This window comes from Astyanax mexicanus, chromosome 4, assembly GCF_023375975.1.
Source record: "Astyanax mexicanus isolate ESR-SI-001 chromosome 4, AstMex3_surface, whole genome shotgun sequence".
NCBI lineage: Eukaryota > Metazoa > Chordata > Actinopteri > Characiformes > Acestrorhamphidae > Astyanax > Astyanax mexicanus.
Genome location: NC_064411.1, coordinates 45144559 through 45171741, shown reverse-complemented (window position 1 = coordinate 45171741; position 27183 = coordinate 45144559). Strand labels below are relative to the sequence as shown.

The 27183-nt window shown below is 36.6% G+C and overlaps 1 protein-coding gene and 1 non-coding gene across 2 annotated transcripts in view; one reads left to right on the top strand and one right to left on the bottom strand.

The window, feature by feature from the left end:
* acsl3b (acyl-CoA synthetase long chain family member 3b) overlaps positions 1-5839 on the bottom strand; it is a 30362-nt gene extending 24523 nt beyond the window's left edge. The window contains exon 1 of the mRNA XM_022678995.2: positions 5597-5839. The gene's annotated coding sequence lies outside the window, so the exon portion shown is untranslated. The remainder of the gene's footprint in view (positions 1-5596) is intronic.
* A 1477-nt stretch (positions 5840-7316) lies between these two features.
* trnag-ccc (transfer RNA glycine (anticodon CCC)) lies at positions 7317-7387 on the top strand. Its single transcript has one exon. It is a non-coding gene; the product is annotated as a tRNA-Gly (tRNA).
* The last annotated feature ends 19796 nt before the right edge of the window (positions 7388-27183 follow it).

Sequence of the window (27183 nt, the reverse complement as noted above, 5' to 3'; positions counted from 1 at the left end):
GTGAGCCCGCAAGGGAAGTGGTGCATGCGACATGGGTCAGGCATGGATGACCTTCAGTCAAACACATGTATTGGATAACATCTGCCCCCAGGGATCACCTGCACTGCACCATTGCTGAGAGAAACAACACAATCCTTGAGGCGTTGTTTACGCTACCTAAAGCATTCTCAATACTGGTACGACAGCCTTAACTGCATAACAGCACAACACTGCTATCAATATAGCACATCAGCTGCTCTCCCCATCAGAAGAAATATATGTGTCAATAAAGGCACTTGTCTGTGGCTAATAAAGAGAACAAGGCAAACCACTTAAACAGTCAACAGAAGGGCCTTGCTGAGTGAAATGGGTTAGCAAGGAAACACACATTTCACATCCTTTAGATTCTTAGGTTATAGACAGCTCCTTCTCGGAAGACCTTTTAGTTTGTGGGATGCACAGACTTCCACATATGTACCGGCGAATGTTGATATCTATACAAATACATAAATATTAAAAAAATAAAATAAAAATGAAAATGGATATTCTGAGAGTCTGCACTGAACAATTACTACATCAGAAATTTTATAATTCATTTTAATTATAAGGACTTTTAATTTGAAACAAGGAATGTGGGAAGTGTGGCAGAAAAAGAGAGAAAAAGGAAGACCTAGGGCCTGATGTACTAAAGCTGGTAATGTTCAAAAACATTGCGATGGACACATTTCATGCTTCTGGTCAGATGTACTAAATTTGACTTGGAGGTGAGAATTTGACTTGGAGGTGAGATTTGTAGGTGTATTTACCCATGCTCATGTTTCATTTCGTACCTACATTTTTTATGTGTTTAAGCAACACTTTGAGGTGATGCGTTGAAATTGCAAATGAGAATATTAGTAGATGAGGCCCCAGGAGAGGTGATAAAACAGATTAAACTAGCAAATGTTAACTTAAGACAAGGTTTTACAGCTAAAAATAATATTTACAATGCATTTGTACTGCAATAAACTGATGCCAGCAATGCATTACATGATGCTGTTTGAGTCCTCAGAGTGCCGAATGCGTCGGTCTTTTGGTAAACATATAAATGCATTACCTCAGCTAAAAAACTATCCACTCCTGTACAGCACATACCTTTTAGCTGACAAAAAGAAAGTTTTTGAAGATGTAGTTTATTAAGTAAACTGGTATCAAGCATAAGTAGTGAAACTGAATCGTTTTATACTTTATGTAAAAAATTTACCTGTTTACTGACTCTCCCAGCTGACCTTCTATATAGCAGCACCCTGATACACAATGCTATGTTATGCTATCGATATTTATGCTACGCATTAAATAAACCAATAGATTTGCTCCATAATTTGTATGTCTAAGTTCAATTGAAAGTAAACAAGTTTTTTTTTCTTGTTCTGTAAAATTGCCATTTTGGAGATATGGTTTATTTTGCCTGACAGTGAAAATGAATATCTGAATAGGTTCCTGGGGTAACATTTAACCTAATCCCCACAGAAAAAAACACAACAGTATCAAAAAACTTAACCTTTACTTGAATGTCAGTTAAATTACTCATTCATTCTTCAGTAATTTCCGGGACAATACAAAAGAAATCTTCTCAATGCCTGACAGAGATCTACCCAGACACAAGGAAAAGGTGCTCTTCACGAGTCCCAGCATGAAGTTCCTGAACCTGGTAGCCTACTGCCTCTTCTCTGACCTCACGCCATATGCTCTTGTACAACTAGAAGCAAGCAAGCTCAGACTTTCATTGGCTGAGCACAGTTCGTACTTTCAGTTCACTGTGGCCTGGTAGGGACACGCCCACCCACGTGTTGCAGTAAGAAGTAAGTTATAACCGTTTCCGAACAGACGTGAAAGACAGGTCTAGTATCTCTGGGTAGCATTGCCACTATAAGACAGGGTGGGGTGCCCGCAGGCCTTCAAATACCGCCCTGAAATACACATGCCTCCGACTGTTTAATATGCCCAGTCTTAGTCTAAAGACTAGTTGCTGATCGGTCACTGAAACTGAAGCTTACAGACAGCAAGAGGAACTGGTTACAATCATGCTGACATTTAGTACTGTTTGAAACACCACAGTACATTTAATGGGGGAAATGTGATGCTACCTCAGGTACAGCTGGGTTCCCTGTACACAGCAAAGCATGACAATAAATAAATGATGAGCTCCATCAGGCAAATTGGAGAAAACATTAAAAGGTGCTGCCTTGCAGTCTGTCTCAACTGCTTTTGGTAGCCCTCGGCAACTAATGTTTAACACTGGCTATATCACCTCATCCCTGAACAGGAATAGCATATAGAGTAGTGAGAAAGTGTTTGGGCCAACTGCATAAACTGATCTCCAAAAGGCACAAAATAAAAAATGGTTACGCAATTTAGGTGTTTTGTTTTGTTTTTTGATTAGGCCTATTTTAGAGTAAAAAAAAAAAAGTACACACTCATTACTGCAACAATATATTCAGTTTCATAAGCCCTAGAACCTTGTAATTAGGATTAATATCTGAATAATTAACTTAGGGTTACAACTCCTGTTGTTCCCCTCTGTTTTAAGCTTTTAGAGATGTCTTAGTAGGCATACTGCATTGACCAAAGAAACAATAATCATACATCCAGACTTACTAACTTGCAGATTGCAGAAGTGAATAAGCACCACACAACTGGTAAAGAACCACTAGCATTATGATGGGCGGAGGCAATCTGTCTATAGGTCTGTGAGTGGTGCACATGCTCCTGTTTGATGGTTCGATCATGTTTGGTACTGGTATATTTTAGCACTTTGATCCCTGTATCAGTGCATCCATTTAGCTTAACAATATAATTGATAGTTATAATGCATATTATCCATAATATAATGCCCATAAAATAGGCCAAACATGTTAGTGGCTTGTTATGGTATACAGATCCACTCTTTTTTAATTTCTGGGTTTATTTTCTGAAACATCAACTGAAAATGATTTTAAAATCTATGTTTAAAGGACATATGTTCCTGTGCATGTAAATGTTCAGACTGCCTGGATAACATTTCTATAAATATGTAGTAATGCCCCCTTTAGAGCTATTTTGGGAAAGGTGGGAAGCAGGAGAGAATAGAGCAGCTCCATCAAAACAAGCCGGGTCAGGTTTGTAGGACATTCGTTTAGCATAGAGGAGACAGTCCTCAGTATCTATGGGAATACATTTTTCTAATTATTTAATTTTTTATTTAATCAAATTTATCATCAGGTATTAACAATGTAAGTGATTAAATATGAGGGTTCATGAATCATAATGAATTCCCACAGATACTGAGGACTGCCATCATTTTGGCTTAAGGGTACTAAGTGTTCTGCTAAGCCAGCTAGCTGTGACATTTATTTTCTGCCTTCAATGACAGCGAAGGATGCTCCTGGTACTCAGGGGGGCGAACAATTTTAGCTTCACTCAAACATATACCTATAAATATCAAAATCAGAGAAACTGATTCAGAAACTGAAGTGGTCTTTTATTTTTTTCCCCCAGAGCTGTATACCATCTACATGAATATGAATGTATAGAATTGTTGTTTATCTTTTTTTAATGTACAGTACCAATCAAACTTTACACCTTTTCAATGAATGTTCTTCTTTCTCTCTTTGTTTAAAATATTTTCTACATTGTAGAATAATATTAAAGACATAAATAAACACTTAAGGGACATATAATTATAAAGTGCAAGTGCAAATCTGTTCTCAAAGCTAAATGTGGCTACTAGAAGAATGTCAAGTATAAAACATATTCTAGTTTGTTAAACTTTACAAAACAATTCAGCATATATTCTTGTACAGTTTGCATGTATTGAGTACTAAATTTACAGTGTAAAAAACATTACAAAAAAGAAAATTTAGGGGAGAAGGGGTGTGTCCAAACTACTGACTGGTAACTACTGTATCCAAAATGAGATCACCTCTGTTAAGAAAGAGCTAAGCTAGCTAGTTAGCTAGTTGGGGGTCTGTCAAGGTTATTTTTAGCTTGCCAGCTAGCGTTAACACATAGCTATCAACGTAACTAGTTAGCGTTAGTTAGATAATGCAGTTAAATACGGTACACCGTGGACTAGTTTAGTTAATATTATTACACGACAGAACATGCACATGTCGTATGAACGCAGTCTTTTGCAAGGTTACCGCGCTAACGTTGGTAGTCAGCTAGCGTTAGCTAGCCATTTTGACAATTAGCCTGCCAAACAAAACAACCACTTAGGGTTAAACTGGGTAGCGGGGGTTTACACGAGACGAAATGTGTGGAATTTTATGAATGAACGGTACTTTTATTTGTAACATATTCCTTGGCAATGAAATTACGGTGTAATCAGGTAAAGTTATTTCTTTTTCTTAGATAGCTAGCTAACTTACACAGTCTGTAACGTCCTTAGTCTCCACAGCATATGGATCTGCTATACTGAACCAGCTAGGTTATGTTATTAAAGTTAGCTTTCGCTAATTAGCTAGCTAGTTAAATGAGCTTGACTGTAGCTTATACCATTTGTTTCACTGCATAAGGGTTGGCGATTCTAGTAAACTAGCTAGCTAACCTATGTAGAATATGTTATTACCCTTAGCTAGCTAAATGAGCTTGTCTGTTGCATATAACATGATGTAGCCCAACCCGAATAAGGGTTGGGCTACATCAGTAAACTAGCTAGCTAAATGTTATGAACCTTAGCTGACCTACCTAACGTTATCTTAGCTAGCTAAATGAGCTTGACTGTAGAACATGATTATTTTTACAGCATAAGGGTTGGCTATACAAGAAAACAATGATTCTTCTTCTTCTTCTTCTTCTTATTATTATTATTATTATTATTATTATTACTACTACTACTACTACTACTACTACTACTACTACTTAGCTCTTCGCCCTAGTTAACCTAAGCTAAATTAGATTGTATTTGTATTTAAAGTGAGTATTGTTTATTTATGTCTCCACATGTCTTTGTTTTGGTGTATACGTAACCACACAGCTAGGGTTAGCTTGCTAGCTGGCTGGCTAACTAGATACACAGATAGCTAGGATAATTACTGTCAATCAAACGCCTGATGCTGCAGCTAGTTATGTTATGTTTTAAGCTTTAAAATTCTATTTTTATGTTTCTTAATGATTGTCATTGCTGTTAGATCGTGACACCAGTCCGATTAGCTAATACGTAACGTAGTTAGTTAGCTTGCTTACTGAACTAAATGAACCCAGTTAGTCAAATCACTGCTACAATCTCAAGCATCAGCATGTCAACACACAACAATCACACTAGCCATGCGCCGCTAGCTGGAATGCACAGCTTTGATAACGATGATCTGGCTTGAGAGGCTAGCCAACAACTCTGACTGGAGACTGAAGCGCCCATACCAAACATTCCTGCTGAACATACGGATGAGAGAGCATGAAGAATGTATTTAAAAATGTCTACGAGCTTTTTAATGACATCCACAGATAAGCATGGTTAGAATATAATGAAATATCTACTAGCAAGATTAGATAAAACATAGCTAGCGTTAGATAAATAAATCCCACGCCATCATAGCTAGAGCTAGGTTAGCTTCCTAGCACATCTGCACCGCCGCTGAAAGACAATGAGAGAGCTCACCTCCTGCTTTTAGCTTCTTCACACACCACGCTTTCGCAGAGAGAGCTATGTAGTTATTCAGCTTAGGAATCAGCTGATCACTTATTACAGGCACTAGTAGACGTAAATCATGCACATCTTAGCATCATCAGAAGCTGAATTATAGCGCTAATATTATATAATGTAGTTGGCTAGTTAAAATCCTTTTCTGGGTTTTTCTCGCCGGCCCTTGTTATCAGCCCGGAAAGCGTTGTCAAGACGGAGGCCGTTTCCCTGCAATCTGATTGGTTCGCTGAAGGTGGCGCGTGAAGGATGCTGCAGTGACGACAATGGGGTTACCTGCGGTCATCTGCCATTGAGAGCGCTGTGTGTGTGTGTACAGCATCAGCGGTGTGTAGCTAACTATGTCCTCCATTCACCTTTTAGATGGTGTCAAACTTTTAGCTAGTTAACCAATGAAATTAACGTTTGGATCCCCTAACCTTTTCAGCTTATATTTATTGCAACTCATTTGCTGTGACTAATATTCTGGGTTTTTTTTTGTTAGGCAGCTAGTTAGGTTATATATACAGCTCTGGAAAAAATAAATAAATAAGAAAACACTTAATGATAAAAGGTTTCTTTGATTTTACCAAATTGAAAAACATCTGGAATATAATCAAAAGGAAGATAGATTATCACAACCACCAAACCAAGCTGAACTGCTTGAATTTTTGCACAAGGAGTGGCATAAAGTTATCCAAAAGCAGTGTGCAAGACTGGTGGAGAAGAACATGCCCAAATGCATGAAAACTGTGATAAAAAAACAGGCTTATTCCACCAAATATTGATTTCTGAACTTGTAAAACTTCATGAATATGAACTTGTTTTCTTTGCACTATTTAAGGTCTGAAAGCTCTGCATCTTTTTTTGTTATGTCGGCCATTTCTCATTTTCTGCAAATAAATGCTGTAAATGACAATATTTTTATTTGGAATGTGGGAGAACTGTTTTTCGGAGTTTATAGAATAAAACAACAATAATCATTTTACTTTTACTTAAAACTTAAACATATACCTATAAATAGCAAGATCAGAGAAACTGATTTAGAAACTCAAGTGGTCTCTTAATTTTTTCCAGAGCTTTATATTAGCTCCCTATATCAACTAGATCGCTATGACATGATGTTTTTTGGGGGGGATTGTGTATTATCTGTGTAACGTTATTAGAGAGGGGGTTGGAAAGCTACCTGACAGTTTTTAAAACTGCCGGCATACTGTCAGCAAGCTCCCTGACAGTTTTTAATAGTGCCGGCGTACTGTGAGAAAGCCCCCTACTGTCAGGAAGCTCCCTGGCAGTTTTTAATACTGCCGGCGTACTGTGAGCAAGCCCCCTGACAGTTTTTAGTACTGCCGGGTACGTGCCTGGCACTGCCGGGTCGATGAAAAAGTGGCTGGCGGGTGACGTCACGCAGACTCACCACTGCCGCCCGTCTCCCGGCAGGCAAAGATCCAACCCCAACTGCGTTATTATCTATAACTTACAACATGATCTGCTCGCTGTGTTCTGTATGATAAACTGATATATCTAATTATTGATCCTGAAATTAAATATGCTAATGTGTTCTATTAACCTGCCAGCTATGTAGATAATGACCTATAAAGGTCAAAGGTAGTTTTAATATAATTTCACATAAAAATATTGTGAATGAACAGCTCATGATGTTTCCTTTACATAGCGATGTGGTGAGCTGCAGTATACAGCGCCGCTGGTGTAGTGGTATCATGCAAGATTCCCATTCTTGCGACCCGGGTTCGATTCCCGGGCGGCGCACATGATTTTGTTCTCTCAGTTTAACGCTTTTCAAGGGAGATAGGTCATTATATTATATATTTCATTATATTATATATTTGTGAAATAACAATTATATTGGAATATTATTGGAAACATGACAAAACATTTACTTGAATATACAAATGATACAAAATAAATATTAAAGTTAATAGAGTATAAATATAACAATGTCATGCATTCTGAACAAAAAAAAACTATACTAAACTATAAATGTTTGTCTAATTTGTAAACAGTTATATAATAATGTAACAAAATAACAAAAAAGTAATGTACCCTGGTTACGACATAATTTACGTAATTTACGGTGCCCAATCCCAGTACTGGGGTCATTCTACAGATATGTTCACCTTAGGAATGGCAAGAATATATATAAATACATAAAATATATGTATTTTTTCTAGGATTTACATTTAGACTATGTTATTATGTTATATAATAGGACAGTTACCAAAACAGGGATTAGGTCTGGTCTTGCAGTACACAGCATTGTGGATGGAGAATTTTGATATTGATAGGAACATTTTGTCTAGGGCTAGGTTTAGTCCCTGTCTGGGATATCAACCCAGTATGACATACGTAGGACCAAAAGATTATCTACTTAATTAGGTAAGACTATAATGTTGCATTTGGTATACAAGTGACTATCATTGACAATGAGTAAAAGATCATACAGAGTTTAACAATATAAGTTTTAAATTCCATTAGAAAACAAACCCTAAAACCCTTTAACAAGCGACACTGTCTAAACTGCTTTTTTACGTTTATGTCATGCTATGTTACTAGGTTACAATTAAGAAGAGTAAACTGGACCTTTCTTCCTTTCTAATAATATGATGAGTTGAATTAGTGATTTGTAATGAACGGCAGTGATTCTCAACAGATGGTTCCTTCCTCTTGTACTGTCAGAAGTGGCCCTCTGGATGGCGCCCTACACCTTTTCACTACGTGGCGAACTTGGTGGACCGTTACACTACACTGATGTTGCCCAACAGCATCCAGCCAAAGGTATGAATGTGGTTATGGGTTTAGCTATGTCTATATTTTTTATAGTTTTGTTTTTAATGGTGAAAGCTGTCTGAATGTCATAAACTTTGCTCTGATTCACCACAAGAAGGGCCTTTGTTTCAGTGACTACACAAATATGTATTACTAGCTGTAGTACACATATACTAATCTATAAAAAGCTTGGCAACACAAATAGTAATGTATGGTCAGCTATACTACACACAATGTATGCATATTTTCAGTTATACTACTATACTGACAAGCAGCTGTACTGCTCATATGCTAACCCACAATCAGCTACGCTACCCAAACAATAATGTATTATTAGCAATGCTACACATATGTTAACCTACAGTTCAATTAAATTAAAATGTATTTATGTAGCGCTTTTTACACCAAATGTTGTCACAACGCAGCTTTACAGAGAAACAGGTCCAAGCCTCTTATGAGCAAGCACCACAGTGATGCTACTAGTGGCAAGGAAAAACTTGCTCATAAAAAGAGTAAGAACCTTACGAGGAATCAAGACTCAATCAGAGGAACCCTACAAACCTCAGGTCGACCAGTATATACAAAAAACAGAACAAAAATAACAGTACAGAGAGAAAATGTAGAGCTATAGCTAATGTAAAACAGGTTCTGAGTTAAAAATGTGAACAGGTGATGGATGCTCGGTGTTAATGTTAAAGAGATAATGGAGAGCTATAGCTAATGTAAAACAGGTAATGAGTTATGAGTGTGAGTATGTGTGATGGGTATATGGTCAGTGTTAATGTTAATCAGTGCAGGGTTGTAGAGCATGAACGCATCACAGCAGGCAGTGAATTACAGGCAGTACAATCAGTGATACTACCCAACTAATAATGTATAATCTATGCTAGCCGAATACTAATGTATTAGTACTAACACCAGTTTTACTCCAGTTTATGTTATCCTACACACACCTTTTACCAGTCATTTTTTACCCTAATATCAGCTGTACTATCCAAGTGCAATTAGCTACACGACTTACATTAACCTACAATAAGCTGTACTACACATATACTGACATACAGTTGTGGTCAAAAGTTTACATACACTTGTAAAAAAACATAATGTTATGGCTGTCTTGAGTTTTCAATAAGTTCTACAACTCTTATTTTTCTGTGATAGAGTGATCGGAACACATACATGTTTGTCACAAAAAACAGTCATAAAATTTGGTTCTTTCATAAATTTATTATGGGTCTGCTGAAAATGTCACCAAATCTGCTGGGTCAAAAATATACATACAGCAACATTAGTATTTGGTTACATGTCCCTTGGCCATTTTCACTGCAACTAGGCGCTTTTGGTAGCCATCCACAAGCTCCTGGCAAGCTTCAGGTCGAATGTTTGACCACTCTTCTTGACAGAATTGGTGCAGTTCAGCTAAATGTGATGGTTTTCTTGCATGAACCCGTTTCTTTAGCACTGTCCACATGTTCTCAATGGGGTTTAAGTCAGGACTTTGGGAAGGCCATTCTAAAACCTTAATTCTAGCCTGGTTTAGCCATTCCTTTACCACTTTTGATGTGTGTTTTGGGTCATTGTCTTGTTGGAACACCCAACTGCGCCCAAGACCCAACCTTCGGGCTGATGGTTTTAAGTTTTCCTGCAGAATTTGGAGGTAATCCTCCTTCTTCATTATCCCATTTACTTTCTGCAAAGAACCAGTTCCACTGGCAGCAAAACATCCCCAGAGCATAATACTACCACCACCATGCTTGACAGTAGGCATGGTGTTCCTGGGATTAAAGGCCTCACCTTTTCTCCTCCAAACATATTGCTGGGTGTTGTGGCCAAACAGCTCAATTTTTGTTTCGTCTGACCAGAGAACTTTCCTCCAGAAGGTTTTATCTTTGTCCATGTGATCAGCAGCAAACTTCAGCCGAGTCTTAAGGTGCCTTTTCTGGAGCAAGGGCTTCTTTCTTGCACGGCAGCCTCTCAGTCCATGGCGATGTAAAACACGCTTGACTGTGGAGACTGACACCTGTGTTCCATCAGCTTCCAAATCCTTGCAGACCTGCTTCTTGGTGATTCTTGGTCGACTCTTGACCATCCTGACCAATCTCCTCTCGGCAGCATGTGATAGCTTGCGTTTTCTTCCTGATCGTGGCAGTGACACAACTGTTCCATGCACTTTATACTTGCGTATAATTGTCTGCACATTTGCTCTTGGGACCTGTAGCTGCTTTGAAATGGCTCCAAGTGACTTCCCTGACTTGTTCAAGTCAATAATTCACTTTTTCAGATCCACACTGAGTTCCTTTGACTTTCCCATTGTAGCTTTTGTAGCTGAGTCTAATCACTGGGTCAAATGAGCCCTATTTAAATGGGCTCATGAGAAGTCAACAGCTGTAGTCAATCAGAATCACTTACAAGAAGTGAAGAGGCCATGACATGAAGCTAATTTGATTGACACAACTCGCTACATCACCAAAATTGACAAATTTTGTTGCTGTATGTATATTTTTGACCCAGCAGATTTGGTGACATTTTCAGCAGACCCATAATAAATTTATGAAAGAACCAAATTTTATGACTGTTTTTTGTGACAAACATGTATGTGTTCCGATCACTCTATCACAGAAAAATAAGAGTTGTAGAACTTATTGAAAACTCAAGACAGCCATAACATTATGTTTTTTTACAAGTGTATGTAAACTTTTGACCACAACTGTACATTCACCATTGCTACTTACATATCAACCTTCAAACAGTAGAAACATCAGTGCAGATGTTCAATTAAGAGTAAAGAGCATCATCAAAACTATCCTAAACTACATTGCCTGAGGAAGGGCTTTGAAGGTGGACAGAGCAATTTCAGGGTCATGTCTTTGCAGGTCTGGTAGCAGAAGGCAGATGTAATGTGACAGCAAGGCTTTCATCCTCTGTGGGACTGTGCATGTGTGTCCAATGTGATAATTACTAATAGATAATTTTGCCTTCTGTTCCATACATGTTGCCTTCTGCTGTCTTTAGATGGAGAGATTGCAGGAGGGATGTCCTACAGGTAACTTCACTGTTTCCGTTATGACCTTACATTATGAAATATAATAACGTTTTAATTATAGTTCAGTGGATCACATGCACAAAGTTATCGATCTTCATATTTTTCAACATTTAGTCTATAATATGACTTAATTTTCCAAATATCAATAAAATCTCATATTTAAAGTTGTTTAAAACTTTCTGGGGGTTCCAGGTGTCTCCTAGCACTGCTATTTTACTATTGTCTTAGTGTTAACATGTACTGTGGTACAGTTTCCTTAGGATAACTGTCATCAAGATTTAAAGAAGCGTTTAAATGTTGATATTAAAAAGAAAGTTCTGGACATAGAACATACAGACCATGAACTGTGTTTTACTGTATTCTCATTTAAACCAAAAACAGAGCTGTGAAAGGGGCCAATAAAAGAAAAAAAATGTTTCTATACTGTCTTGAACCATTATATTTATGTCCCTAAATTTACAAATGGGGTTCTGTAGAAGAGATTGGGGGAGGGACTAGACATAGTCCAGCCAAGCCAAACATCTTTAACCCATAAGCCTTCCATAAAATGAAAAGCAAAGTTTTATTTTCATGCAAAATTACAGGGTTGTAAATACAGCTGTAAAACTGCATCTGAGCATTTTACACCAACCATAGTCAAATAATCAAAGAAGGTTTTTTTTTTTCACACCATCAATTTAATAATTTATTGAATGCTGACACAGGTTAGACTTTTTATGGCTTTTTGTTGAGGCAATTTGATACAAATATCTATTTAAACTTTTGTCAAGTTAGATTTTTTTTAAGTGTGTTCATTAGTGTCCTCAGATTTTGACTGGCAATGGTTTTATGTAGATATTTTTATCTATGTTATCAGTAGAAATTTTCATTCTCAAGAACCTATGAAGTATGTGTAGATACCTCAATCTACATGCCAACATGTTTCTTTATTAGAATATATGGTTTTATAAAATAAATAATCCTCTAAAGAACCTTTTCGCTTACCTGTGTTGTAACAAAGTTTGACCCTGAGTAGTATCTCAAGTGGATGAGGAGGGATTAAACCCATGGCCTGACTATCAAGGTGTTCACAGGTAAAATCAGCTGTGAAACTGCAGGGAAAACACTGAGGTGTGTACTGCACACTGAACAGGATTATGAAACAACTGATCTGGAAGACCAAGAGCCACGGACTCTGCCAGACCCTGAGGAGCTTTCCTTCTTTTCAATTAAGCACAGGCCAAGTGTTTAGAGAATTAGGAGAGGGAATTCCTTTGCGTGGCCGGCGAGACGAAGGTGAAGAATGCGCTCATTGAAACCCAGGCTCCAGCGCTGGGTCCCTTTGAGCTCTGCTTGGGCTTAAAAAATGAGGAAGAGTGGAGAGAGGGATTAGAGAACAAAAAGATCCTTCTCTGTCATCAAAGCGGATCTTCTTCATGGCTCATCCCTGCTCAAGTCCACGCCTACCGGCAGGTTTAAACACTACTGAGAAGGGAGTGGTGCCTGAGAAGGGAATGAGAGAACAAGTGAGGAGGAGAACAAGAAAGAGTGGTAGTAATAGTTCAGTTTACTTGATTCAAAAGTGTACCTAATTTCTTGGCAATAATAATGGTTTTTAACTAGTTTTTATAACCTTTTAAAACAGTTAAAAGCAGTTTCATGTTATTTTGAAAACTACATACTAAAACAAAAACGATTTATAATACACAAAACTGAAAACTAAAGTGTTAAAGAACTATTGGATTACCTAAAGAACCCCTTAAATTGCATCGTTATTATTCAGCTACTAATCATCATTAGGTAGCTTTGTTCAGTATATATTGTCCCTCAGGGTTCTTTTTTGGGGGCTATATATTTGATGTTAATCAGAGCAGTACTGTAGTTGTGATTAAAGAACTGAAGTATGGTCTACAGGGTACAGAGGGTAAAGTAACCATGTATGAACATCTGCTGTTTGAGAACCTTCACATATTCTTTTAAAGCTTTTACACAAACTGAATACTTTTCTTGATGCACAGAGGCCTTCCACATTTTCATTAGAACCTTTCTCCAAGGCAAAAAACTTTACAATTGTACAAATATTGAAATAAATAAAGTGTGTGTTGATCAATCACATATGCACATCTGAAGCAAATAAATTCCAAAAATAAGAAGATAAGAAAGGAAGAAAAAAAGAGAAGCAAAGGAAAAGAAAGAGCAAAGGGAAATAGGAGAGAGAGACAGCAAGAAAAAAACACAGAGGTAGATGGAAAGAGGTGGTTAAGGGTTGGGTACAGATTTCAAAGGTAATCTTTAACTCTAAGCCTTGCAGACAGACTCAGTGTCCCCCTGCCGCTCTCTCTCTCTCTGCAGAGTCTGGGCCGGTGTGTTGCTTTTTGCTCCCAGTGGTGCCCCATTCTTCCTGCTCCTTTGTCCCCCCAGGGGCATTTCGGGGCATTATTCATGGCCCGGCTAAGCAGAGGGAGAGAAGAGGCTTTTGAATGGCCTCTAAAGAGGGCGACGTCCACTCCGGACCTCTGACTGTCCGGCTGAAAACAACGCTCAGCTGAAACAAATACCTGCTTTGTGTGGACAGCTCCTCATGCCGGGTCAGGGCCGCACTCGTCTGGCTGATAAAAAGACAGTCCAGTGCTGGGCACCCTCTGTAGTTAGTTGACAACAATGGCAAAGTTCATCTTGGGTGTGTGTTTGTGGATTAGGATTGTGGCGTCAACAGATTTTCGTGATTATTTCAGGAATTTGCTTTCATAGGTTCCCTTTAGTTTTTCTTTTAACTTTTCATGTAATTAAATGTCTGCTGAGGTCTTTACTAATATCTCCTTTATTAGTTATTTGTTACTAACTCTAACTAATTAAACATCCTACAATACTGACATACTTTACAAAAAAAGTTTGTATTAGTAAAGTTTTTCTTTCTTTGACAATAATGGAAACTTGTAATAAATTTACTAGACTATTTATTAAATATACTAAACCCTTTTTAAAGTTATAGAAATTATCTGTAAAAGTTTTTGCTTGTATTTCATTAATGCTTTAATCAAGCAAAGAAAAGTTTATGCATCCAAATTAGTCTTTTAGTGTAATGTTTTTTGTATAGAGTCCTTTAAGAAAGTTTTTGGACCATTTAACAAGCCTGATAACTGCACAGTCGACCTTATTTAAAAATCAACTAGCTGTAAAAAAAAAGACTCATCAAGGTTTGGATTGACCTTATTTTCCTCATTTAACCGATTGTGTTATGCCACATATGTCCAGTGGGAGGAAATATTTTAAAAGGAGATTGGCTGTCTGAAATCTGGGATAAAAATACAGAATTTCACGCTCTACATCCCATTAACATTTATATTTTTTGTTGAATTAGTCAAATGTAACAATAAAATGTATCTCTGCATTGCCCTGAAAAATGTGTGACCACCTGTGAAGTTGCCCAGTTAGGGTTCGCTCAATACAGTCACTGTACAATATTACATCAACAGTTTCCTTGATATATTCCATATTTATCTAGAAATAATACCCTAACTGGGCAAGTCATGTCCAAGTGGTTGACTTGGTGGTTGACTTGTGTATCCTCTTTCTGAATGGGTGATCTAGAAGAAAAAAAAATCAATACATAAAAAAGATTTAAAAGGAACCAATAAAGGAACAATTTTACCAGAAAATGTTTTACATGCATATGTATTTATTAGTGTTACTGTTAAAGAGGTTATAGAGTGTAAGATATCAGCCATGCTGTAATGTGCATCAGCTGCCACCCCGCCCCCCCCACACTCTCTTTTTCTCCATTACATAATCCCCCTGTATCCATCTGTATCATCCGCATATGCTTTCTTCAGGTTTTGACAGGCATTAATATTTCATAGGTAATTCTACCACAGACATTCGAGCTCCAGCTGCTTCAAGGCCTCAAACGAACTTGACTTTTTTGAGTCAGGTCCTTCAGCGTAGTTTCAGCTACAGCCTTTGACACCTTGATACTGATTCCGTTGATGGACAGATCAGTCCAGGAAACAAATAATTTACAGTCTACAGTTCTTTCTGAACTCCTATCTTAGATTCATTAAATTATAAACTTGGGTGTTTTGGTTTTTCTCTGGAAATACAAAGCCAATAGAGCAGACTCTATTTTTAATTAATTAGCAAACATTATTAACGCCACGATATACATAATAATACATTTTTAAGAACTAATGTTTGCACTAAGGACCTCAGTTCCATCCCATCATTGTGGATCTTTTTTTCTATGTTTATGTTGAGTACATCAATCAATACGATCAATATATTCCTATTAGCAATGCACTAGCAAGACCCATGTTCTTACCAGAGTATCATGACCTTGCATTAATCTACTGATCATCACCTGATGTAAAGCTTTTGCAGCAAGTGTCGTGTTTTATCCAAATGGAAAATCCTCTTAATGGACTATAGTATGGAGTCATGCTGTACGTGTGATAGAAGATGGGGCCTCTTATTATTATTATTACACACACACATTTGGCTCTGTCCAAAAGCATAAAGACACCTGCTCATCCAATGTATCTTCTGAATATAAAAGGGTTAACAAATATTTAACAATCATTATAACGGCAAAGTAATTTTACATTGACAGAGCGAGTTGCCATAATTCCTAGTTGCTTTCATTTTGCTCTTTTGCCATTCCTTCCCTAATGTTTGTAGAAGCAGTTTGCCAGTATAGCTGCTTGCTTTCATACACCTGTGGCCATGCAATTATTTGAACCTGAGTTCAGTGATTTCTAAAATAAAAAGATTTTTTTCTATACTGATATTCTATACAGATGATGTTGGATGCATTGTTGTGCATTATTAAGGTCAAACTTACTCCACCCAAAAGTATTGGATGGAGCTCCATCACTGCATGAAAATACAGTTCCACTGCTTCACAGCTCAATTCTTTTACTAGCTGACATTTGGCACTGGAAATGGTGACATTTGGTTCATATGCTGTTGGTCCAGAATACAGTGAATTAAAGGCCTGTGCTAATTAATACACACATCACCAAATAAATTGTTGCAACCAGAAGGAAGTTTTAGATAGCAATGCTATTTGAAAGAAAGTGAACAAATGCAAGGAACAATGAATGATTAAAAATGTAAACTTATATGAGCAATATTTTTGAGCTACATGTGCATATATTTGTTGGTTGTGTTGGTGTGAAGCCACTGTGGTCAACAGCAAGATCAATGTTTTGTTATCATTAATCACATGTCCAAAAGGCCTGCTGTCATGGTGAAGGGTACAATTTCGTATAATGCCAAATCACCTTTAGTCTTCATTACAGTCATTCTGACAACCCAATGTTACATTAATGAGATCCAGAAACCAGTGGTCTTTTTTCTAAATGCACACTCTTGTTTCCACATACAGCTGATATCTTAAGAGCCTGCCTTGAACACAGAGATACTATGCCATGGACAGCGACTGTTCATCACCAGAAACATCGCCTGATTAAAAAGTGTGTGGGATGCTATTTGACAAGCCATCAACAATAGACAACAATTGTAACCTCTACAACTCCAAGCTAAGACATGGCATGTTGCATTATACAGTTGTTACATAAAATGTCTGTATGTGTAGCTCTATAAACATTACCAATATCAGTTTGAATATATTATCATTTATTGTTCCTGGTAACTTTTATCTACATCTTTATACATTATAACAATCTGGCACTTCTTTTGTTTGAATATACAAATAAACATGTAAGGGTATGTACGTGTGTGAGGGATTGAGCTGGCGGTGCATATGAGGGTGAGTTGGTAGGTGTAAGAATCCCTGCCTGTGTGAAGTTAGCCTAGGGCTGAATTGCACCCCGCCGGGTGAGCTGCAGCTGGTTGCGAGTGTGTGTGTGGGGCTTTTTCTCTGAAATGTAAGACTTAGCGAAGATGCTTAATTAATAAAGCCTGGGTGGACTTAAGGGATTCCATAGGGTGCTGTGGGAGAACCACTTTTGGCTTCATAAAGAACCATTCTTTAGCGTTCCACACTAAATAAAAAGCTATCTTCAGCCAAGAACCATTTACAAGCCTTTACATATTTGTTAGAGCCTTGGCACACACAACCACCACACATTATCCAATCGCTGCCCACACACTACCCAGTCACCTCTGTTAGATATTAAATTCATGTATTCAGAACGAGGTTGTGACCTCTGCCTGATGCAATGTGTGAAAGGTGTCACTCTGTCTTCATTACCCTCATCATTATAGATTCAAATACAGCTTTATGGCCTATTCAAACAATGCAAACAATTTACGGCCCAATATAACTGTTACGCATAAAGCCCTCTCACTCCACTCAACCTCCCTGTGAACTACGCTAGAGTTCAGATCCAATTAGGGGGGTCAGGAGTGAGCACATCCTGCTGGTGGAAGAAGGGTATAGGCTGGTTTAGGGCCTGGGGGTGGGGTGGTGTTGTGGGGGTGAGTTGAAAGAAGAACAGGAGATAATCCTGCCCTGAGGCTATGTTGGAAAATAGGCCTTTCAAAGGCCTCATGAAGCTGAATTGTCAACAAAGGTCATTTAGAAAGCTTTATGAAGAGTTAAGTTCTTCTATGTTTTTTTTATTATTACCTGTATCTTCATTTTAGGGGCCTTGGATGTATACCTTATAGCTTCTCTTGGGCTTTCCTTACAATTTAAACACTTTTCTGGCCCCTTTAATCCATGGTTTTAAATGTTGTCAAGCTATTGAAAATGAAGGTGGCTAAGAGATTAGAAAGCATATTTTCTCCTGAATGTTTCTTTAACTGTATTGTGTGGTTAATTATAGGTGAGTAACTTTGACATGTCTTTCTTGTATTTTAAGAAGAGCCAAAAATCTATTGTCCGAAAACCCATTGATAATCAGTGTATCTTCAAAATAGCTGTGCTCCAAAGCCTATTTTGCTGCCAAAGTAGGACAGGTACTTGGTAGGACCGTCCTATGAAGACTTCTTGGTAACCTGTTGGTCACAAGTGGAACACTGTAATGAAGCTTCATGGTGATGCCACCAGAAAGGTCCCGCTTCTTGCAATTGGGGTGTGAAATGTTGTGTTTTTTTTTTGTTTATGTCTTCCAGGAAATGAACTATATGGCTAAAAACTAAATTGTGCTTTGAAGGCCTTGTTTTCTGTCATTTTTGACTGTTATCCTTGGCAGTGTACATGCACAGAGAGTTGTGGGTAACCAAGACCTGGGAAGAAGGTCTTACATGAATCAGTTTTATCTTCAAAACCACTCTGAATGCTGAGGTTGCTCCTTGCGGTATATGGTGAAATACTTCACTTTGGAAAAAGTATTTTTTTTTACCATCACAGCGTATATTCTTTCTAGATAACCAGCTGGTCTTTAGCTGGATTTCATAGTGGGGATAAAAAACATTTTTTAAATAAGGTTCTGTTAGAGACCATCTACCAGAGGTTTTCATAGTATTTGGGCATTTTAACCAGGCATTTCTGCATTCAAATGGGCATCTGTCATTCAATTGCAACATCCAATTGCAATCCAGAAACCTTACATTATTTTATCAATAAACATTAAGATCTGTTCTGCAACAATACTCCAGCATCAAAATAGAGCAAGATTTTGACCAATGACGAATACTTACCTCCTCACCCTTCAGCTGACGACTCAGCCCAGATAGGAAATGGCACTAAACATGTTGTGTAGTGATTCTGGCCCTGGCCGGATGTGTGTGTATCCTCTGACTGAAGAGGCCAGGCCAGATCAAAGAATAGGTTAAGTGGTTTGCGTCTGTTGGGAGCACAACTGAGGGGAAAGTGGGTTAAGTGGTCCAGACTGGACACTATAGCCTGCAGCTACAACACATAATTAACACAGTGCCGACCTCTGTGGAAAGAACTTTTTCTTGTTTGTGTGCAAGTGTGTGTATGTGAGGGAACATCAGATTTCATTTATTAATTCATTAATTAATTCATCCATTTATTCATTCACTCTTCTATTTAATTATTTTATAAAAAAAAATCAACTCATTTGTTCGCACACAAATAAATCGAACACAATTCTTGCTAAAAGAAATAAAATAAAAAAAAAAACATTTGTGTTCATTTATATGTTTTTATTTTTTGTGTTGGGGAGAGGAAACTAACAGTGTAGTGGCAAGACAAGGGAAGAAAAAAACAATTTATCTATTTAACTGTTTATCATTTTTTAAGACTTACAATACAATAAATACACAGAATAGTTGCACATTACCTTCACATTCAGTTATTTTTTAGATTATTCTTACATTGTAGATCATCAAAGACATCAGAGATATCAAAGCTATGAAGGAAATCATGTGGAATTATATAGTAAACAAAAAATGTATGTTTATATGTCATGTGTCACTGTAACCATTTTTTGCTTTGATGACAGATTTGCACACTCTTGGTATTTTCTCAGTCTGCTTCTTGAGGTTGTCAACTGGTATGGTTCTCCAACAATCTTGAAGGAGTTCCAAGTGGTGCTTCACTCAGAGGTCCAACTAATCTCAAACCAGGTCAGGTAATTACTATAAAATTCCATGTAGGTTCCCTCATTGTAGTTGTGATGTCTTCATTTTAATCTAATAATACAAATAAAGAAAAAAAAACTGAAAAAGAAGGCATTGTACTTTTAAAGGGTAATGCACATAAATATTATGTTGCAGATGTTTGCACATAATTAAATGCATTACAACAAAAAGGTCCCTGCACAAACAAATACATTTAAAGAGATACATTGTGTTGATGGAGTTTATTCAAGCTATTGAGTCATTAGGGACTTTACTTGTTTGTTTGTTTGTTTTTTCAAGAATAGTTTATGATTTATCCAGATGGACTTATGTATCATATTATCATTCTACTAAAATAATGCCCATAATAATAGATTTCCAAGATGGGGGAACCTTTGCTTAACTAATTTCCACGATTTAGGGCTTGTCTCAAACCGGTAAGTGATGAGATTATTACCTTAATATGAAGTTACTTCTTATGAATAAAGGCTATAGATATTGCATAATTGTTTAGTTCTTAATTGTTGAGTTTTCTATAGTTTTTAGTCTGCCTTTTCAGGGAAAATTTACAACATTTCAAATTAGGATTTGGTTTCTGGTTGGTTCTGCTGCTCGACTGTATGATGAACTATCGTCTTAAATGAATAGCCATTAATGAATAGCCATTTTGTGTGTCTTTTGTTCCGCTTATTCAAGGAATGTGTCGAAATGTAATTTATTTATAAGTGCCTCACGTATCGGAATCGTGTAAATGTAATGCACCCTTTATTTTCCAGGGCGGGAACGGTGGGCGCTCGTTGGAAGCCGGAGCTGTCCGCCGTGGTGGTGCTGAAAATCCCGCCGCGTGTTTAGGGGTAAACATTGATGAAACCGCAGTGAAATTCTTCTCCAGTCCATCTTAATGGAATCTACTGTAAATCTGTTAAGGTGAGAAGTGAACTCCTGTTAAATGTCCCAAACTGTCGTATTTATCGTTTATTTATTTAATGGGCTTTTTGCCGTTTATTTAGATTTTTGCCATTTTAATTTTTCGGGTTCAATAAATAACGTAATATGATACACAATCCAGTGATGCTAAGATCCATTAGTGTTCCCATCTGTTGTTGATGGGGCTTACTATTGTAACACCATTCCACCATCAGCACTACACTTCAGCAAAACCCCAGCTAGCTAACATCTCTGACTTGCATGAAAAGGTAATGCTAACAATTTTTTTTTTCGTTTTTTAAGTGTATATGAAGGGAAAACAAACGTGGTAAAAATGGTCTAGGCTAAATCAATTAACCTGAACTTACTGCCAAACATGGGGTGTGTGGAGTGTCTATTGTAGAGTAGGGGTTGGACAAAATATTGATATTGTGATACATTATCGTTACGTAGTGTCAAACCTCAAACTTTTTATTGAAACCTAGGCAATCTAAATTTCCTAAGAATGGCCGCACAAACTAACTTGCTAAAGTTACTGCCTTATTACTCCACGTGGTGGTGCTAATTAAATGAATAGGATACACCTGCAGTGAAGAATATTTGTTTTCAAATTCTGTAAAACTGACTCCAATAAATCCAGAATTCCTGGTATTTTCTTATTTAGGAGTATATTGTCCTCTTGTATCAAGTATTGTAGAATCAAAGTATCGTGATATCATCATAAACGTGGGAAACATATCGTTATACATATTATGATTCTGAGCACTGCAGTTTTTTTTTCTGTTGTGAGGGCACCTTTAGGACATCACATCACACCCACTGTTGGGGCACTTATCCCTAGAGTAGCACCTAACTGGCACATCTACCACATGTAGTAAAACTGTATACAGCACTTCATCACATTTTCTTTACTAGACATAGCACCTTTTGGGACATTGTCTAATAGGGGCAGCATAGAAGGTACTTCATAATGGCACCCTTTCCAACAAGTACTTGGACTACTAGATGGTCACTATTTATGACACATTAGAAAAATGTCAAAAAGTTGTTTTCAAGCACAAAAAATCAACCATTTGCATTATGTTGATATCTAGTAAACAGTGTGAAAGTTGAAAAAAAAATATATACATATATAATATTCTAAAAATGCAAAAACAGCTATGATTAGTGTTTCCTAAATAATGCAATTACCTAAATTGTCGAATTGTGCATTTTCTCATTAATATAATGTATGAGATTCAAATCATACATAAAATATAAAGTGGCAATGCAGTATTGCATGTTTTTACAAATAAAAAAGTATTTGCAAAAAAGGCAAACAAACAAATAAGACATATCTACAAAACAGTAGAAATATCTTTCATGTAAAATTACAAAGAATTACTTTAGTCCACAGCTGTCATTTTGTATCAAATGTACTTAACAAAAAAAAAACAAAAAACAAAGAGACTAACCTATAGGTCTATAAACTAAACAAGGGATTGGGGGCTAAATATTAAATGTCTAGAAATAAAGAGAACGTAACATAAAACAGACATCTGTATAGTGGAAAATAAATGTTTTTTAAGATTCAGATTTTGAAGAAACTTGTTAAATGATGAGCATGCTTCAGCAATCCTTTTCTTTTGATTTTATTACACAAAATGCATCAAATAATAGATTAATTTCCTTACACTTTTTTCAAAGTACTATATCTATGTATGTATATCTATGTATGTGTGAGTATGTTTTAGCACTATATGGGATTAGTTTAGGGTTGGTACCCATGTGACTGAAGAGAAAAATCACAGTATTGAAAATGTGTATTAATTTGTGCACTGCAGTAAATCTGTTTACCAGATGAATAAGTTGCACGTCTCCCTTGGCTCTTTGTTGTCTTGTTATGAATTGAAATTAGTCCCAAATTGCATACTAATTATAAGAATGTAGTACAGACAAAAGTGGATACAAAAGTATACTCAAATGGCTTCTCAGAACCAGTCGATTTTTTATTGTTGCTATAAAGTGAAATATGGATGCATTCCTGTTGTCTACTAATACTAACTAGTTTTTGAATACGTAACACGTAGAACACATAACAACTGTTACTAATAAGTACACTCAAATGTACAAGGCACATGCTCAGAAACCATTAGACTTTGAGTTTGGTTACTCGTACACTGTAATCCCAAAGTACAATGTGAAGTAAAAAAGCAGTTGTGAGGGCAGGAGGTAGTTTTTTAAAACAAGCTGGAGCTAGTTGTATTTAAATTCATATATTTTTCCAACCAGTTTGAACAGTTATACAGCAAAATACATGATGTTCTTTGTATGTATATATTGATGTATGTATCTCGTTCACTAAAGACATATCTGTGTTTTAGTACTATGTAGGGTTAAGTTGGCAAAGTTGGCACAGTTTTGCTACACTATAAAAGGTGCTTTAAATTTGTAATTTTTCTAAATTGCCACATTAAAGTGTGGAGTTAATTTAGCTTATTCTCAATTCTTCATCATAAAGCCCCAGGATAGTAAAACTGTGGAAGCATATGGGAAAAATGTATAGGAATCCATAAGCGCCCTCTGGTGGACACTGCAACAAGTGGTCTGCTGAAAAGTTTACACCAGCCTTGTTTTCCAGTCTTCCAAAAACATTCAGCTATGCACACCTGAGCTGATGATACTTCTGCACTGAAAAATATACACTGAGTGTAGCCTGAATAACACCAGTTAAACGATGTATTACATTGAGCAAAAAAAAGAGAAATGTTTTCAATATTTTTCAATATAGTTCTCAATAGTTTTTGTACCAAGAGTACCAAAATCATTTCACTATTATTTAAATGTCAAATACCAATTTTGAAATACTCATTAGAACAATTGTTTTGTTTAGAGTGTACATTCAATCATTTATATAGCTACCATTAGTGCATTCGGCATGTTGTCAGCGGTTCTGCTGGTCTTCTCATCACACCTGACTCAAACTATCAATTAATAATAACTTAAACAGCAGTTTACAATAGAAATGTTAGAGAAACAACAACTTTGATATAATTGTAACAAAAGATTCTGAGACTAACAACAACATTGTGTTAAACAATGGTTTTAAATTATTGAATTCTTAGAAGCAACTTAAAAAGTTTTCAAATGTTTTCTAAAGAGCTACTTATAGCCAATCCTTTACCATAACATTTTCCAGCCAAACAGAACGAGACACGCTGTTATGTACACAGGTATTAACGTTTACCGTCCAGACAACATAGACATGCGCCGAAAACTTTGTAAATTATTAACTTACAATTAAATTAGAATTTTATTTTAAAAATAAAATAATAAAAATAATATATATATATATATATATATATATATATATATATATATATATATATATATATATATATATATATACCACTTTAAAAATGCGTTTCCTTAATTTTACCAAATTGAAAACTTGATGGAAGATCATAAGCTATTAGACAGCTTGAATAGCTTTTTGCACCAGGAGTGGCATAAAGTTATCCAAAATCAGTGTGTAAGACTGTTGGAGGAGAACATGTCAATACGCATGAAAACTGTGATTAAAAAACATGGTTATTCTACCAAATATTGATTTCTGAACTCTGAAAACTTTATGAATATGAACTTCTTTTCTTTGCATTATTTAAGGTCTGAAAGCTCTGCATCTTTTTTGTTTTATTTTAACCATTTTTCATTTTCTGTAATTAAATGCTCTAAATGACAATATTTTTGTTTGGAATTTGGGAGAAATGTTGTCCGTAGTTTATAGAATAAATGAACAATGTTCATTTTACTCAAACATAAATCTATAAATATCAAAATCAGAAAAAAACTGATTTAGAAACTGAAATGGTCTCTTTTTTTCCAGAGCTATATATGTCAACTATTCTATTGGTCCATTCATCATGGCACTTTGACACTATGTAAAGAACTAGTGACAAAATTCCAACCGAAAAATTTGCCGCAATGCTTTTCTTTCTTCTCTGTGCATTGCGTAACTTACATTATATTTGTATATACACTCAATACACTTAATTAGACAACGTAGCTTGTGCATTTGTCTTAGACCTTTTTTTTATATCAGCCAGATGTTTCGAACCAATTACAGCCACAAAGGGCTGGTTTGAAAATGAGGCTGTTTTCTAAAACCAAATCACGCCGTTTGTTTAGTTTAATCGTTTTAAATCCGAGAAAGTTAACTCCACCGGCTGCAGAGACTCATAGTGTCGGAAGTATCATGTTTTAGTTGTAAAAAAAAAAGTTGTGGAAATATAGCCTACCATTTGTTTACATTATGAATCGCTTTTTAGGCTTTTTTAACTCGATGTTGCGCAGGTGACTGGTTACATATAATTTATGTATCAAATGTAAAAACATTGCCTTAATTAACAGCAGAACCAAATAATTCCTATAGTTCAAGCGCACTGGCCCAAATAAGTTTTGAAAAGGTATGAAAAAAATAATCGTAAAAATTCTCGTACAGTCCACACCAGCTCGACCACCTCTGATGTCCACCACCTGTTGAGGAGAGCTCTGCTGGAAGCCACCGCTACCTCAGGGCCCTCTGCCTCCCCGTAAAGGGGCAACACCGAGCTTCCAGCCCCGGGGCCAAGGTTCACCACGGGGGCAATAAACTCCAGGTTCCCCCACCATCTCCATGCCCCGCGGGCCGCGCACAACAAACGCTCCAGCTTTAAACTGCAAAAGCCTCTTTCTTTCTTAATTTCCTTTGAATACCGGTGTCAGTGGGCTATAAGGATCTCAAAACAGTTAAGCTACATTCATAAGTAACATGTGATTAAAACCATCAAACGCACAGTTTGCACTTCATTTAAGAGGCTGTTGATATGAAGGTACAGCTAATTGGTAAATCGCAGAGGCTGGGTCTGACACGCACGTTGCAAGAGACACTAAACACAGCGATGAAGTAGCCAAGCTATTACATTTATTTAGACCTGCTGTGAGAACTTTAAACAGCAGTGATAATAATAATAATAATAATAATAATAATAATAATAATAATATTGTATAAATATTACTGTAGTATACATATTTTAGTATGTAAAGTAAAAAGTATTAGGTCCGAAACAAAAAACAATAATAACACTGAAATAAGACACGCAATGTTATTATTATTACTAATATTAATATCATAAGTTTATAATAATATAATAAATGTACAATAATACATTAGTTACAGAACTAACGGTGACAACCATATAGTATAAATATATTATAATGTGTGTATGCTTTTTATTAATTGTTTGGGCATTATAGAATTTTATACAATTATAACGAATAACTTGTATAATAATAATAATAATAATAATAATAATAATAATAATAATAATAATAATAATAATAATAAAATAAATGTAAAATGTAGTTTTTGGATTATTTTTCTTCTTAGATTTTAGATTTAATTTTGATTATAACTACAATAACAACAATAATTAATAGGCTAAATAAATTAGGTGTCACAGACTGTCTGCCCTGACACACTGACAAACCTAAACATCAGCGGGCAACATTTACTTACCATGAAAAGCAAACAGCAGGCGAGCTGTAGCTGGGATAATGGCATCGCCTGCAAGAGTTCACTGGAAACTTTCCAGAAAGCATCCCGTCACGTTAGTGTCACGTTAGTGTTAGACCAACACTGATTTTCACAGTGTGGGAAATAATTACTGAAGGGTATGGCGATTATATAAAAGTCTCCTGAAATAACTAGCTGCGGAAGTCAGAGGACTGGTGGGGAAAGTTGTGTGATACGCCTCACCAGTTCCAAACAGGGCTTCAGCAGCATCAGTGCTGGGACCCCTAACGATAGCATAGCATTACACTGCGTTTTAGACGATTAAACGTTAAAAATCTGCAGCTCTGAATGTGAATATAAATAAGGCCAGCTTCCCGAGGTCAGCAGTCTGTTGCTGTTTGGCTAATCTGCCGCGTCCAGAGCCGCACTGATCTGTTTTGCATGTCCACGCTGCAGAGGCCCAAAAAGCTCGAATTTAATAAAGTCTTTCCAGCATCCCAGGGGTTATTTTGGTTTAGATTCAAGTGAACCCGTCGCGTTTCTGCCTTCGTCTCCAATGTGACATTCGCTTCTTTATTTATGATGTTTTTTTTCTCCCACTGACGGAGAAAATTTCTGACTGGGATTTTTCACTCGAGAATTGATTTGACATGGATATCCAGTGTCCCTTTAAGCGCAATCAAACGGCCTCTCCAGCACTATTTCCCCCTCAGTTTAGGACGGAGTTGAGTTACAGCTAAACCCGCTCTGCTCCCTCAGCCGATCTGACCTGCCTCAAAACATCATAAGCAGTGTTTATTGGGC